This window comes from Pseudorca crassidens, chromosome 11 (assembly GCF_039906515.1).
Source record: "Pseudorca crassidens isolate mPseCra1 chromosome 11, mPseCra1.hap1, whole genome shotgun sequence".
Classification (NCBI taxonomy): domain Eukaryota; kingdom Metazoa; phylum Chordata; class Mammalia; order Artiodactyla; family Delphinidae; genus Pseudorca; species Pseudorca crassidens.
In genome coordinates, this window is record NC_090306.1 from 62,175,231 (window position 1) to 62,190,855 (window position 15,625).

At 34.0% G+C, this 15,625-nt stretch overlaps 1 long non-coding RNA gene across 1 annotated transcript in view; it reads left to right on the top strand.

Moving 5' to 3' along the window:
- Positions 1-11,719: 11,719 nt before the first annotated feature.
- The window catches only part of LOC137202874 (uncharacterized), a 39,462-nt gene continuing 35,556 nt past the window's right edge, over positions 11,720-15,625 (top strand). Inside the window, exon 1 of the long non-coding RNA XR_010932810.1 lies at positions 11,720-11,922. This is a non-coding gene — a long non-coding RNA (uncharacterized lncRNA). The remainder of the gene's footprint in view (positions 11,923-15,625) is intronic.

A 15,625-nucleotide genomic window follows, 5' to 3' on the forward strand; every position in this document is an offset into this window, starting at 1 on the left:
ATGTTGTTTAAAAGCCACCCAGTCTATGATAATATATTATAGCAGCCTGATCTATCACATTGACCAATGGATCAAAAGATAGATACCTATCTTTTGACAGAATCCATATAGATAGATGGATCTACTTTACTTCATTTCTAGACTATAAGCATCCCGAATTTAAGATGTTGTCTAAAAGATATTTTGAATATTCCCTACAATCTGCATAATACAGTGTTCTCAAAATAACAATTTAAGAAATGTTTATGGAATTGCGTGAAAACAAATTAGCAAGCATATCTATCTACCTTTCTAGAAATTAAAACCCAAATGAATTTCCTCATCACTCTCTATGTTCCTAGAAGATCAATGTGGAAGGAAAAAAATACAGACAGGGTTTAGAGATAGACTGATTTTATCCAAATCCTAGCTTTCCATTCACTATGTGTGGGACTTTGGGAAAATTACTTAAATCCTCTGCACCTGATTTCTTCATCCCTAAAATGGAAATAAAATTTTGTTGTCAATGTTAGTGTGAGTATTGGAGATAAAGCAATGTAAAGTGCTAGCATCATTCATCATGCACAGAAGCTATTCAATAATGTTATCTCTTATTAAGATATAATCTTTACACCTTTAGTTTTCATCATAACCAAGTCACCAATTCACATTCAGCAGGGAATTTTGCAAAAAATGTCACTTTGACTTTTCTTTGTTTTTCTTAGTTTATTCAAAGCCACTGAGAGCTAAGTTGGGGTGGGAAAGTTGAAAGCTATGAAGGGACAAAGGGAAATAAACATTTGAATTAGGGAGGGCTGTGAGCTCTCAGGAGACAGAATAAATCCTGAAGATAATGGACAAAACTGCTTCCTTCTTGCTGGAGATGGGTAAAAGGTAGCACCTCACATTTTAAATGCTTTTCAGTGGAAAAAACAAAACTAGAAGCAGTAAATATACTACTTAAAGCATACCTCCAAGGTCAGCATAGTGATTTTTGAAAGTTTTTGCCTACTACTGAGAAATTTATATGAGGAAAAAGAAAGCATGACTCAGAGATCCTTATAAATCTTCTTAAAGTACCAGGATCATCTCCCTCTATATACCCTTCTAAAGTCTAAGAAGATAAAACAAAATCCCTCTTAATTAAATGTTTGATGCCTCTTCTAGCTAAGCTAATAGTTTTAGCTCAAATTTTGGATACAGTAGTTATATGTTATTTGCTGTAGGTTTCTTCCCCCACATAATCAATGTGCATATTGCATTGATATTTATTTTATATGATCTAGAGCATCATTTTAATGTTTTATATGATTATTGTATGGGTTTTCATGCTTTTGACTTTGTGACATTTGTTAGTTCAGGCTAAGATTTATTTAATGCTGAGGTCTTGGTCAGGAAAATAACACTCAATTGTAATATTTTTATTTTTTGACTTGCCAGATTGTGGCAAGAAGCATGAAATGGGTTTTCCTGAAGCATAAAAACAAAAAACATAAAAAAGCAAACAAATAAAAAGTCTATGAGGAACAAATGGTATATGACTTCTAAAGAAAATGATAGCTTCATAGGTAATTATTGTGTAGATTACACAGTAAGGTTACTAAGAAATTAATGTGTGAATTTGGGCTATTTTTTGATGCTGTGTCTTTATGTATGCATATAATTTGATATGATTTGTGATTACATTTATGATAACACTGTTATTAAAATGAATACTGATTCCTCCATGTAATCAAACTTTGAACTCTCAATATTAACATGATAGAGTTGAAGTACTTTTATTTTAAATCTGTGATCATGTTTTTTTCTGATTTACAAGTTAGAAGGAAATAAACAAACTATGGAACTCCTTAAGTTGATAATTGTTGAAACATGTGTTTGGAAAAACATAACAAAAATAATGAAATAATTCCATTTATTTCCTGCCATCTTAGAAGAAATTCAAGAGTAAATGAATTCTTGAATCAAGAAATGTTTAGAAAACGTATTACTGTATTTGAGAATAGTTTAATTGAAGAAATGTCTGATAATTCGGAAAATATTTCAGACATTTGGAACCTAAAGAAGAGTAGATGTTTTATTTTAGGATTAAAAAAAATGAATATTGGAATGCAAGGAAATTTAGATGTCATCTATTCAACCCCTGACTAATATATTTTATATTAATCCCATGGAAAAATAATCATTCAGCCCTTTTGGGAACACTTCCAATGAAGGGTGGTTCTCTTCCTCCATTTTGGGAAAGCTGTGTTCAAATGTTCTTCCTCACATTGATTTGACATTAAATTCTATATCACTTATAAGCATTCATCTCACAGAAAACAGAATATCATAGGTATTGTATACATGAACTTCAAACGTTTTTACCTATGATAAGAGTATTTTTACTTTGTTTTTCAAGTTTCACAAAATAAACCTAGTTTGTTTTCCATGTGATAGGTCTTCACTGGCTCTAATGTGTCCAAAAAGTCTTTTGTCCAGGATAAGAATAGCTGGAAAAGCAAGAAATGAATAGTTTGGTAGATAAATAAGGAGATTTACATTTCTGACAGTATATTAGACAGCATACATAACCCTCTCTGAAAAAAAATAGTTGAAGACACTATTAAAACATATCACTGAGCTGAGAAGAAAGTAACTATAGAAAGCTGAAACACTATAAAAATGGGGATCTTGGAAGATAGATATATTAATGTCAAAGATCTCTTTTGATCACAAGTTTTCCACCAAGCCCTATTGTTCATAATCTTCAATTTTAAGATTGTGGAGGCTATGGAATTATAATGGGGTGTCCTGCAGATAAAGTCTAAGAGAGCATCTCATGAAGAGAAAACCCAAAAGGGCCATTCCATCTGTGTATGGGTAAATGAAAAATAAATCTACCCATCCTCCCTCCTCTTGTGACAACAGGGATGAACCTGGAGGTCATTATGCTAAGTGAAATAAGTCAGAGTCAGATGGAAAAAGAAAATACTGCACAGGTTCATTATATGTGGATTCTTAAAAATAAAAAAAAGTTGAACTCATAGAAACAGAGAAGTGAAAAGTGGTTGCCAGGGGTGGGAAAAATAGGGAGAAGCTGATAAAATGGTATGAACATTCAGTTATAGGATGAATAAGGTATGAGGATCTAATGTAAAACATGGTGACTACAGCTGATAACACTGTATTGTATAATTGAAATTTGCTAATAGAGCAGAAGTTGAATGTTCTCACACACACAAAAAAGTAAATATGTGAGATGTTAACTCAATGGGGGGAATCTTTTCACAATATATATGTATATCAAATCATCATGTTGTACACTTTAAATATCTTACAATTTTGTTTATCAGTTATACCTCAATAAAGCTGAAAATAAATAAAATAAGATGCAACTAATTTTAGATTAATTAATGCTCTGTCTCATGAACATCATTTTCACATTTTTATAAATGAAAATGACCATTGTGACTCTCCATCAGTAGACAGGAACATCAGCAATATTAGGGTTTTTCTGAATGAATGGTGATGGATTTCTGATGATTCATCCATTCCTTTTAGCTAGAAATCATGTAGAAACGGAATTCTTCTATAGTATATTATGGTGCTCCTTGGTAAAACAAAATTGTCTTCAGTGGGATTAAGTCTTGGTCTACTTAGCCCTTATTCATAAACATTTTGGTTTCCAAATACAACAAATGGAGAAGTGTATCAGTTCTCTCAAAACCCATTCTGATACTTTTTTTCTGGAATGCAGAGGCTGGAGATACAATATTTACTATTCTCAGTTTCTTTGTGGCTGTAGTTCCACGTGTGATTTGGATTTGGCACATTACATAGAGTCGTATGCTACTTTGGTTTGGATCTAAGTCATGAAGGAAGAAAGGGTATCCAATTTGTTGGCATGGATCATGACAGTGAGCCTCCTTGGGGCTCTGTACCACTGCGGTATTAAAAGTCATTTTTGGAAGTCTAGCCACGAGAGCATTTCTTCAGCCCTCCCAGCAATTCTATGAGCTGTGACTGTACTGATTAATATCCTTTTTCACTTTTCCAAAAATGGAGTCTCTTGTTCATACTTTCCTATATCCAGGGGTGTATCAAGTGGATACATCTGGATACTTAGAAATATAAAAATGAAACAGGAAACTAAATGTAGTACACTTGATTGAAGGCTAAAATAAGTTAACTAATGACCTAGACACTTCTGTTTAATTAACTGGGCTGGTTAATAATTTATTTCATCAAATAAAATAAGTTATTTTAATATAAACAATATATGTGTAAATCTATTAGAGGAATGTTTTCCATACTTATCTTACTTGAGAAAAGGAGGTGAAGGTTAGTTTTATTAACCCTTATAACAACCATAACAAATAAAAACACTGTTTTGCATTATTGAACCTTGGATATTTCTCAGTGTGAAATGATTATTTTTTTCCTTATGAATGTGAATGGCTAATGCTCTATATTGATTTGTGCTGCCACTTGTCACAATGCTATTCTAAGAGTACTCTATTTGAGAAAGTTCAACTTTTAGTTACTGGCTCCTTTGTCTCTGAAAGTTTTGGTGATGCATCGTATTAGCTAAGCTACAATGATATTGTCAGGAAGGAAAGGAAAAATTAATGTTGATAGATGTGCATGACATTTATAACTTAAGATGTGTATGACCATCCTGCTAATCATGGCAAGTTTTCTTCCCATTTTCTGTATGAGTTGCATATATGTATATGTTTCCTTCTTCTAAACCATTCCAACATCAATTGCCTGTTGTGACTTTCATACAGGGAAGTGTATGTTCACAGCAAAAGTATTATCACAGTTGGATAAAAAACCTATTGTTAGTGATGCAAAGAAATGGAACATAAAGTGAATTTAGTTCAACGGAATGATGATCTTTTCCCCATGATTAGCATGGTCTTGTTTCTCATTGCAATATCCAAACAAGTATTATGTAACCTCTACAAATCTGTACTGATATTGAAGGAAATGTGCAGCTCAGAATTTCAAGTGCTGTATTTGATTAGCATCCAAAAACCTAGTTTATTTGACTGGTGTTTGTTTATTACACTTATTTGAACAAGTAGAATCTTGAAATATATAAAGCTAGAATAAAAATAAAAGATTTATTTTTAAGTAAAAAGAGTGAGGAAATTTATAATTGATTTCCATTATTCAAGAAATGCCCTCATAAACCTTAAGTAGGGGTTTAGATGTGGGTCCATCTGGGCCGAAAAGAAAAAAGTAAAAGAAAATCACTTAACAACTTATTTTAGAAATAAAAAAAGCTTAGGGTTTTAATGTATCTCTAAAAGTGGGCCAGGATCAGCAGGGGTTCTCATTTTATCTAAAACAGTTTCCATAAACTTGAGTATTTCAAATGTGTCAGAGATTCCACCTCTTTCAAAGTTTCTTCTTATTTAATCAATGTCTAATAACCAAGGGATGCTAGAGAACAGCTTTACAAAGCTCATTCTTGATGACTTCAGTTAAATCCTTGTTCTGTGCTTTATACTGATGAACACTTATACATCCTCCTTTTGTTGAGAAACACTGAACTCAGAAAAATCCTTATTTTCTGAAATTTTTTGTACCTTTTTTTCCCTTTGGACAGATGTTAGTAGGTGGAGTGTTAAAGACTCTAGACAGACGTAGTTTAACATATAGCTCCATATAAGCTACTGGAGTGAGAGAATTAAAAAATGGTATTTTGTTTCAAATCATAAAGGGTTTCTAGCAAAAGCATCAATATATACATTTACCTGTTTTTGAAAGCTATGTTTTAAGTAAAAATGAATTTATTTAGTTATACATTAAACTTAAACCAGTAAATGATAATGTCATAAAATGAACTAGAGACACTAAAGATAGCTTTTCTCTAGTTTATTAAAAATGGTGAATGAACTAAAAGGAAAAAGGAACTATTTTTAGCAATAGCTTTTGTTTCACCTGCACTCTGGTCAGGGGTTAATGTGCACATTTTCAGTTAAAGCTAACTCAATTCAGCATCACTTTCTCGTTTCCTAGGAAATAGGGCAGTGGTCAGTGATCCCGTTAGCTATGAGTGCCATCAGTGGGAATACAAAATGGTCAACGGTGTCATTGTTTTTATCATAGAAAGGCACAGTTAGAAAAGAAACAATAAAAGAAAAAAAAGGAAGCAAAGGTGTAAAATGAGAAGAGTTTGGTGGAAAGGAAAGAGTGGAAGTAAGAAAAAATTTAATATTTGGGAACACCAATAACAACTGACTTTAGGACATTTTGAGTCTCCAGAGCTAATACTTAAATTTATAAGAATTAGTTCTGTCAAGTGATTCTTATTTTTGAGCTCCTTGTAGGCAGGTAGAAAAATGCTATACAGAGAAAAAGAAAAGAATACAAAACAGAAGTCTTGCCTTCTAGAAGGTTACATTTTAGTTAAAAATGCCATTCTAGCTTATAAAAAATAGCAGTTTTTTTCATGACAATATCTACTCAAACTAGGACAAATTTGGTTAGATTGAAGAATCCATTTGGAAGTTTTTTCAAGTGTATAACTATCATTTTTAAGGATTACTGCCGTTTCCCCCCAGCATCAGTTCTGATGGTCATACATCTAAGCATAGCATCATCTGAACAAAATGATGCCTACTCCATTGAAGATATCGTGGCCATTTTATTTCAGACTGAAATCAGAAATAAGATGGCAAAGCTGGTCTTAATTTCCTCATATTTTGACCCCTGGTTAATTCTCATTCTCTGACTAAAAGGCTGATTTTGAGCTCTCTTAGAGGGAAAGAAAGGTACTGATCCCCAATATAAGTGTTATGAAAGAATGAATGGTGAATTATAAAGCACTTAGAATGGAGATATTAGAACTTCTTCAAAAGATTCTATTTTGTATGAATTGCCTTACATAGCCACAATATCAGTTCAAAATTCCATAATGCGGTCATAATCTGTTGTCGCTTTTTGGTTTGCTTTAGATTATTTGTGTAAAGGGAGTCTAAATGTGACAGGTATGAAACATCCTAGCTGTTATCAGCACATTTTGGCAGTCTCTTTGTAATGTAGCTTCTGGTCCTACCTCTGTTTATATTTTTAAAAACAATGGGAAACAGGATGATTGCTCTTATCACAAACAACAGAAGGACACAGAGAGCCGAGTTGCATATACAATGACACTAGAGATGTGTCATATTATTATAGCTGATTTACTTCAGCTGATCAGTAAAGTAGGTCCTGTTGGTTCACATCTTCTGCTTGCTCTTTTCCATCTGATAATCTTTTGGTATATATATATATTTTTTTTTAGTTTGGGCCTTTTCCTTTCTTTGTTCTATAATACACCCAGTCCATTTTCCCAAAGTAGAATAGCATACTCATTCTGAATTTTTATCCACACTAGATTTTTTTGTTTCTTAGGATTTTCTGTCTCTTATTTGTTCTTCATCTCTCTCTCTCTCTCTCTCTATATATATATATATAGAGAGAGAGAGAGAGAGAGAGAGAATTATAATTTCCCCAAATTTTCTTAATAAGGCACTTCTATATTCTTATGAATTCTTCTCCCATGTTGAAGATGACCTCCATATGCATTCACTTAAAATAAGGAAGTGTAACAATTATACTTTGAAATTCATTTACTTTCGGTACCTTCAAATTTTCTGCCTAGGAACCTACAAACATTTTTCCAGAGGACAAACCAAAGGGCTAGCAACACTTTTTTCCTCTGGCATGAAAAGTGTTTAAAGACTAATTATCATCAACTCAGGTTCCATAATTTCTCTCACTGAGCAAACCTTAACTGTTCTTGGGGGAGGGATCTTTTTACTGTAGAATGTCTGCTGGACATCATTTTGTTGGCAGAATATGCCACAAGACTAGCTGCACTGACTCTGTTTTCCATCAGAGTGAATAGGTGCATGAGGAATATAATACCTGATGTGGCCTCTATGCCCAGGTAGTCTGCTCACAGTGATAGGCTTTGTCCCCAACAGTCTTCTATGTGTAATTAATTGTCATAGGCCCCTACTTCCCAATCTAGTGTATTGTCCTTCCTCTCCATAAATGTCCCTCCAAACTCCCAGGAAGTACCTAGAAAATTTCCTTCTAATTTGGTGAGAGAATGTTACTGTTTTATGAACTTTCAGATCAGAGAGGTTAATATTCTTATGTACAGTTTAGTCATCTTAGCACTAACCCATACCTGGAGAATTTGTATCTATGCCTCGTGTAACACTTCATCTTATTTTGAGCTTGAACTAAGTATAAACAAGACAGTCCTTAAAACTGATGGGAAAAGTAAAATGAACCAGTGTTTATTGAGCAGCAATTTTGTATCATATATTTTTACACATATTATTTCATTTAATTTTTAAAATAACACTGCAAGGTAGGCATTACTATTCTTGGGTTCACACATGAAGAAACCAACACTGAGAAGTGATAGGATTGGAGTTAAAAGTCTCTATGTATTATAAAGCTCATGATATTTTCATTAAAACTTGCTTCCCATTTGTTACCAACAAAAGCAGCAGAAATCTTCCTTTAGCCTGAGGCTGAGAAGGAGAAGACTGAGTGGGTATCCTTTTGTTAGGAAACAATTCCCATCTTACCTCATTGCTTGGCAGACTATTCTCGGTAAGGCTGCTCATCTTAAAACTGTCCTAATGTGTATCCACAGAAGCCATCATTTCCTATTTTTACCCCAAACTTATGCCAACAACTTTTATGTTCCTAAGCCATGAGTGATCTATTTTCGTGTTTGTTCTAAACAAGCATGAATTTTTTAAAAATAGTTAATTGGGTTATGTATAATTTTAAGTCAAACAGATTGCAGTGGGCAATCTACCTTGTGTTAAAATCATAACAAATAATATTTCTGGAGCTAACTGAAATGTATTATTGAAATAATTTCTATGCTATCTATGTACTTATAATTCCTGTTTACTTTGAATACATATATGCATTTAGAATCAGGTTAAAATAATCATCCGTAAGATGAATATGTATCCTTCTGTTCTGACAAGGATTCAAATATCTTAGGGATTGTTCCAAGAGGGATTATCTTTAGTATTAAGAACTGCTGTTTGTTATTGGGTGTCTGTGTCCATGCCAGGCACCGTCCTAAACAATAAGCACCTTATCTCTAATACTCATAAACTCTGCAAGGCAGATGTAAATAGCCTAATTTTTTAAATGTGGAAACTCGGGCTTAGACTGTTTAAATAAGGTCACAAAACTAGCAAATGGCAGAACCAAAAATCAAACACAGTGTTGGTTATGAAACTCCATACAGTAAGCCATCCAAGTAGGTATTTTTAATTGGTCCCATCTTTTGTCTAGACACTGGAGTCCTGAGTCCCAGAGGCAGATGGAAATACAAGTCTCTGTTCAATTGTGTGGCCCAGTTTTATCTATACTCAAACATAGGATACTTTTAAATATTTACTTGGTCCCCAATGTTTATCTTTAACATGGCTGGCGTTAAGTGAAGAGCATCCACAAAATTCCATAAAGCAAAAACCAAGTTTTCTAACTCTAAACTTTAGCCTTTTTCATTACACTGTGCTGGCTCTATGAACTTTAATTTTTTTTAAATTTCAGGTGACTATTTTTTTTATTAGGACATAATTCAATAATACTGAAATGTACAGAATAATATAACAAAAACTCATAGCTCCACCACCAAGCTTATCAAATTTTAGCTTTTTTAGGTCATGTATTTTCCTTAAAAAAATACCTTATACCTTCCCGTAAACTCACAAGCTCATTCCTCTTCCTCCCTCTCAACACGTCCGCACAATACTGAACTTCCAGTTTATCATTCCTTTCCACACTGATATACTATTACCACACATAATGTATCAATAAAACAACATTCAGGGCTTCCCTGGTGGCGCAGTGGTTGAGAGTCCGCCTGCCGATGCAGGGGACACGGGTTCGTGCCCCGGTCCGGGAGGATCCCACATGCCGCGCAGTGGCTGGGCCCGTGAGCCATGGCCGCTGAGCCTGCGTGTCCGGAGCCTGTGCTCCGCAACGGGAGAGGCCACAACAGTGAGAGGCCCGCGTACCGCAAACAAAGCAAAACAAAACAAAAACCCGATATTCAGTATTGTTTTGGATCCTTCTGAAAAATATATACACATATTTATTTTATATATATATCTAATATATATATTATATATTAGATATATATATATATATATATATATATAAAATTGGCTTATGCAATTGTAGAGGCTAGCTATGCAAGTTCCAAGTCTATAGGTCATGTAGGCCACCAATCACAAGGGAAGATCAGGAGCAAGCTAGAATCCCGTGGGAAGGGTCTGAAGCTTATCTAATGTCTATAGTTGGGAGTTTCTACCCTTCAGGGAAGCCCTAAACTCTTTTAAAGGATTTCTGGCTAAATCAGAATGACCTAGGGTAATCTCCCTAATATAAAGTCAACTGCTTAGGGATTTTAATTATATCTGCAAAATCCCTTTACAGCAATGCTTAGATTAACATTTAATTGAGTAACTGGGAAGAGGTGTGTATATGCTACAACATGGCCATGGTATCCCTTCAGTCCTCTACCTCTCAAGTAAGAATGTCTCTTGTAGCTCATCTTATCTGGAAACATACTAAAACCTGAATTTTGGGGAAGGTAGATTAACTTAGCCAAGTGACACTCCACAAAGTTATCACACTCTTTCATGGTGAAAGAAGTCATAAAATTATGTCCTTGTGGGTAGGGGAATAGCTATTAATCAGGAAGGGGCAGGAGTGCTTTTGGAGTACTGGAAATATTTTATACTTTAATCTGGCTGGTGGTTATGCAGGTATATATGAATGTAAAAATTTATCAAGCTGTACACTTAAGATTAGTAAACTTTATGCCCTTCATTATACGCTTGTTATAACTCAGTTTAGAAAAAAAATGAGAAAAAAAATAGTAGGCATAAATTAGACAAAGGAATTGTGAGTGCCAGATTAAGAAGAAAAATATATCTCATGAAGTGAATATCTTTTAATGGCTTGGAAGTAAGAGAAGTTTCTCCCATGTTAAGGACTTCAGTATAATGAGCATATATTTGGGAGCAAGTGAAGAACAGAACACAGAGTAGGATGTGTTTCCTGGGTACATGAGAAGAGCTCAGAATTTGAAAAGGCCTTGTGACCTATGTTAAAGTATTTGGACTTCCTTCTAAGGATAATAGGAGGATATCACAAATTTTAACTAGGGTAATCACATCATCAGATGGATTTTTATAAACTCACTGGCTACTGTGTGGAGAATTGATTGGTAAGGGGCAAAAGGGAGGGAGAGATCAGGCTTCACAAATCAGTAACACTGTGGCATTCAGATGTCACTTAATTTGTCAGTGTCTGTTTCCTCATCTCTAAAAATATGTTATCAAGTCTGTTTACTTATGTCAGAGGATTGTTCCAAGGATTGTTTACAGACTGTATTTTATAAGAATTTACTAAATGAAAGAATAAATGAATTTGCCCAAGAGATGCCCAAATTGTCAGTAAAGTTATAATGTACCACTGGCTGTATCACCCTGTGCCAGAAGCTGCCTGTTTCCTTCGATATTTTTCTCTCCTTTTTCCCCAAATGATAACATATTTAGCCAGGCATATGTATGACTAAAATTTTTTTAAAAAGCAAAGGAAAAAAAAAAGATTATATCATCCAAGCGTCCTAAAGCTAGGTGTTTCCATGTGACTAAGTTTTGTCCAGATGGGATGCAAGTATATGTGATTTGTAGCAGTTTCCAGGAACTTCCTTAAGAGATACCTAGAGCAAACCACTCACATTCTCTTTTTTATCTCTTCTTCGATCTTGTGTTCCGGACTGTACATGCTGCCTTGAATAATGAAGACAAAGACACACTGTAGAGATGACAGAGAGGAGAGCTGGAAGTATTTTGAGTCTCTAAACTACTTCTCCACTGCTGAACTATAAAGTTTCTGACATTTATACCGGTGAGAAATAAATTTCTTATTTAAGCTCCTTTTATTCTGGGTTTTGTAGTTACTAGCTGCTTAACGTAAGGTTAAGAAATAAAGAATTTCGTACTAGCAATGATATACTTAGATTAGTGAAATCTGAACTTTTTTCAATGGCATAATGGAATCATTCATGTGACAGCAACTCAGATATTTCAAGTTTGAAAAGCTACCTCATTCTTTCTTGGCAATGCATTTTGTGGACACTGTCTCCTGAATTTTCTTAGAAGGCTGTGGGTTGACAAAACTATAGTGTTAGGGGAGCAAAGAGAAATTTTTAAATTTGTTGTGTTTTGACTGCTTTTGTCACTTTCCATAAATTCTTTAAAAGTGAGGTAAACATGAGTATGCAAATAGAATCATTTATTTGATGAAAGAGTCTGTTGTATATGTGGGAAGGAAAGTACGGACATTTATTTAGCTATCCAAAATGCTGGACTGTGCAGACTGTCTGACAAAAAGAATGTAAAAAGGTATGTCCCACAGAAGCTTCTAGGAACTTCTCTTAAGAGACAGCAAACACAAGACATTTGCCTTTATCATGGTTCCCTTTCTCCATTTTGCTATCTGGAATGTAAATGGAGGTTCTACTACTATGAAGAAAATGAGCACCCCTTAAAATAGGGGAATGGTGATCTGGAAGAAACCTGGATTTTGAAGACCTCTTAGGACAAAACTGCCATTTGCTCTGGACTGCAAATTTTCACTCTTTTATGTGAGAAAGAAATGAACTTAAAAAAAAAAAATTAGGCAAGCTGTAGCTGTAGTTATTTTGGACTTTTCTATAGTTTTAGCCAAACCTAATGACCAAGATGGCCTGAATGTTCTCCCAGCTTGTCTAAACTTTGGACAGGTTCCTTCCTGTCTATAGGCCCCTGATCTCTCTATTCTTACAGCATTTCCCCCTTTGAAATGTAAATCTTCTTACAGGCTTTTACCGGTTTTACAACTAAGGATGTCTTTTTCAAGAATCTGATAGCCATCCTTTGAAATATAATCAAGACAGATCATACCCCTATCTCTAGTTTCTGTGAGAGGTAGGAGCCTAACTTTGATAAGCATCAATTAGCAGACACAGATGACTTAATCACACTGACCAACCTCTTCCTAATGTCCTTCAATACTTTCCAGTAGCTCATCCCAGTGCTTAAAAACTCTCCTGCTTTTTGTTCCAGTGCAGTTGAATTCAATCTCTTTCCCCTTTTGCAATGATCTTGAATAAAGTCATTCTTGCTTATTTAACTCTGTCCAGTGCAATTTTAATTTGACACTAGTCCTAATTAATATATTCTCTGTGTAAGAAAAGATTCCTCTCACAACACGTCAAGCTATCTATTCATTATGCCCATGTTAGCATAGCCAAGGAGAGACTTAATTATCCTGGAAGGAAAACAAAAAGAATAAAAGTGTCAAAGTGGAAAAACAGTTCTAGAAGATAGAAAAACTAGGTAAAAAGATGAGAGACAAAACTAACGCAAGACAATAATAGAACTGGGCAAAGTAAAAGAAAAGAAATAACATTACAATGGTGCAGTAACAAAAATAGATGATTATTTAATTCTTTTACTCAGACTTTGTCTTTAAATGTTGGCCACAAATGGAAAATTAGTAAATTCATTCCTGGTTTTCAGATAATCAGAATGCATCATCTTATTCTCAAAATAAAAAAGTAATATACCCCTACAGCTCTGTGTTGAAGTTAAACAGAAATATTACAAGAGATTAGGGGCATGAATATATTTCCAGTAAAACAAGACAGTAAAATAAATATCGATATAGCTTAAAGCTTCTGTTTCCCTCAGAATTCTGTGTATGCTATTTATGACAGTTGTTTTTATAACCATTACTATAATGCTACTTAATTATGATTGTTATTATGTAAATTTAATGTAAATTGCAGTGATTATTATGGAAATTGAAGGTAAATCTCATTTGTATTCCATTAGTAATGCTTTGGATGAAGATGTAGGTTAATCATGAGAGAGTTATTTGAGATTAGATTTAAAGAATGGAATAGGAGAGTTTCTAGTGAGATCTTTAAAAGCATGTGTACAAATAATAGTAAATGCATAGACTTCAGTCATTTATTTCATCTTTTTGATGAAATAATGGATTGATCAGTATATATGTCAATGTACTTCCTGTGCGTGAAACTTTACTTATAAAAGTCTGGAAATTTCTAATTTAGGAAATAGAAATGTAATGTCTTTTTTTAATCTCTTATGGTGTTATAACTTCTTAAATATGCCATGAACTTTGACATTGATTTTTAAAATACTAAAATGAATATAGATATATAATCACTTATCTAACCAACATAAACCATTTTATACTTTTTTATTAGTTATCTATTTTATACATATTAGTGTATACAATGCCAATCCCAATCTCCCAATTCATCCCACCACCACTCCCCCAAGCCCCTGCTTTCCCCCCTTGGTGTCCATACATTTGTTCTCTACATCTGTGTCTCTATTTCTGCCTTGCAAACCAGTTCATCTGTACCATTTTTCTAGATTCCACGTATATGCGTTAATATATGATATTTGTTTTTCTTTCTGACTTACTTCACTCCGTGTGTCAGTCTCTAGGTCCATCCATGTCTCTACAAATGACCCTATTTTGTTCCTTTTTAAGGCTGAGTAATATTCCACTGTATATATGTACCACATCTTCTTTATCCATTTGTCTCTTGATGGGCATTTAGGTTGCTTCCATGACCTGGCTATTGTAAATAGTGCTGCAATGAATATTGGGGTGCATGTATCTTTTTGAATTATGGTTTTCTCAGGGTATATGCCTAGTAGTGGGATTGCTGGGTCGTATGGTAGTTCTATTTGTAGTTTTTTAAGGAACCTCCATACTGTTATCCATAGTGGCTGTATCAATTTACATTCCCACCAATAGTGCAAGAGGGGTCCCTTTTCTCCACACCCTCTCCAGCATTTGTTGTTTGTAGATTTTCTGATGATGCCCATTCTAACCGGTGTGAGGTGATGCCTCATTGTAGTTTTGATTTGCATTTCTGTAATAATTAGTGATGTTGAGCAGCTTTTCATGTGCCTCTTGGCCATCTGTATGTCCATTTCCACTTTCTTTTAACAAGATTTTACCACTTAAATTTTTTCCACAGTGAGATTTTATTTGCTTAATCAAAACTATAACATTGTATGGTAGAAAAGAATACTTATTTGTGTATACCATAACAGTTTACGAAGTACTTTCATTTACATTATTTCAATTAAATTCAATGAGACGATTAATGGTGATTTTTCTTCCCAGTAGTCTCTTCAGTATTAAAGCAGGAAAGGCAGCAAATCCAATGTTCACTCTAACTTTCAATGGAATTTTTTATGTTTATTAATGTGAGCTGTAATAATTTCATTTTAACATTAAACTTAAAAAAAATCTTGGCTTTGAACCTGAAGCCTGCTTTATATAATTAATTAATTAATTGTTCAACATTTATTGAGTGCCTGCTATTCCCGAGAGACTGGATTAGGGAATTCAGAGGTTTAAAAGAGAATTTTTACAAATCTAAAATTTTTAGTTATATCACTAGAGATGAAGTCATCAGCTTTGTTCTGAATCAGGATAAAGGACTGTTGATCAAAGCTACAAATATTTAAACGAAATTGAAGAGTTGATTTGGTTAGAAGAGGAGGGAAGGGCAAGAAGG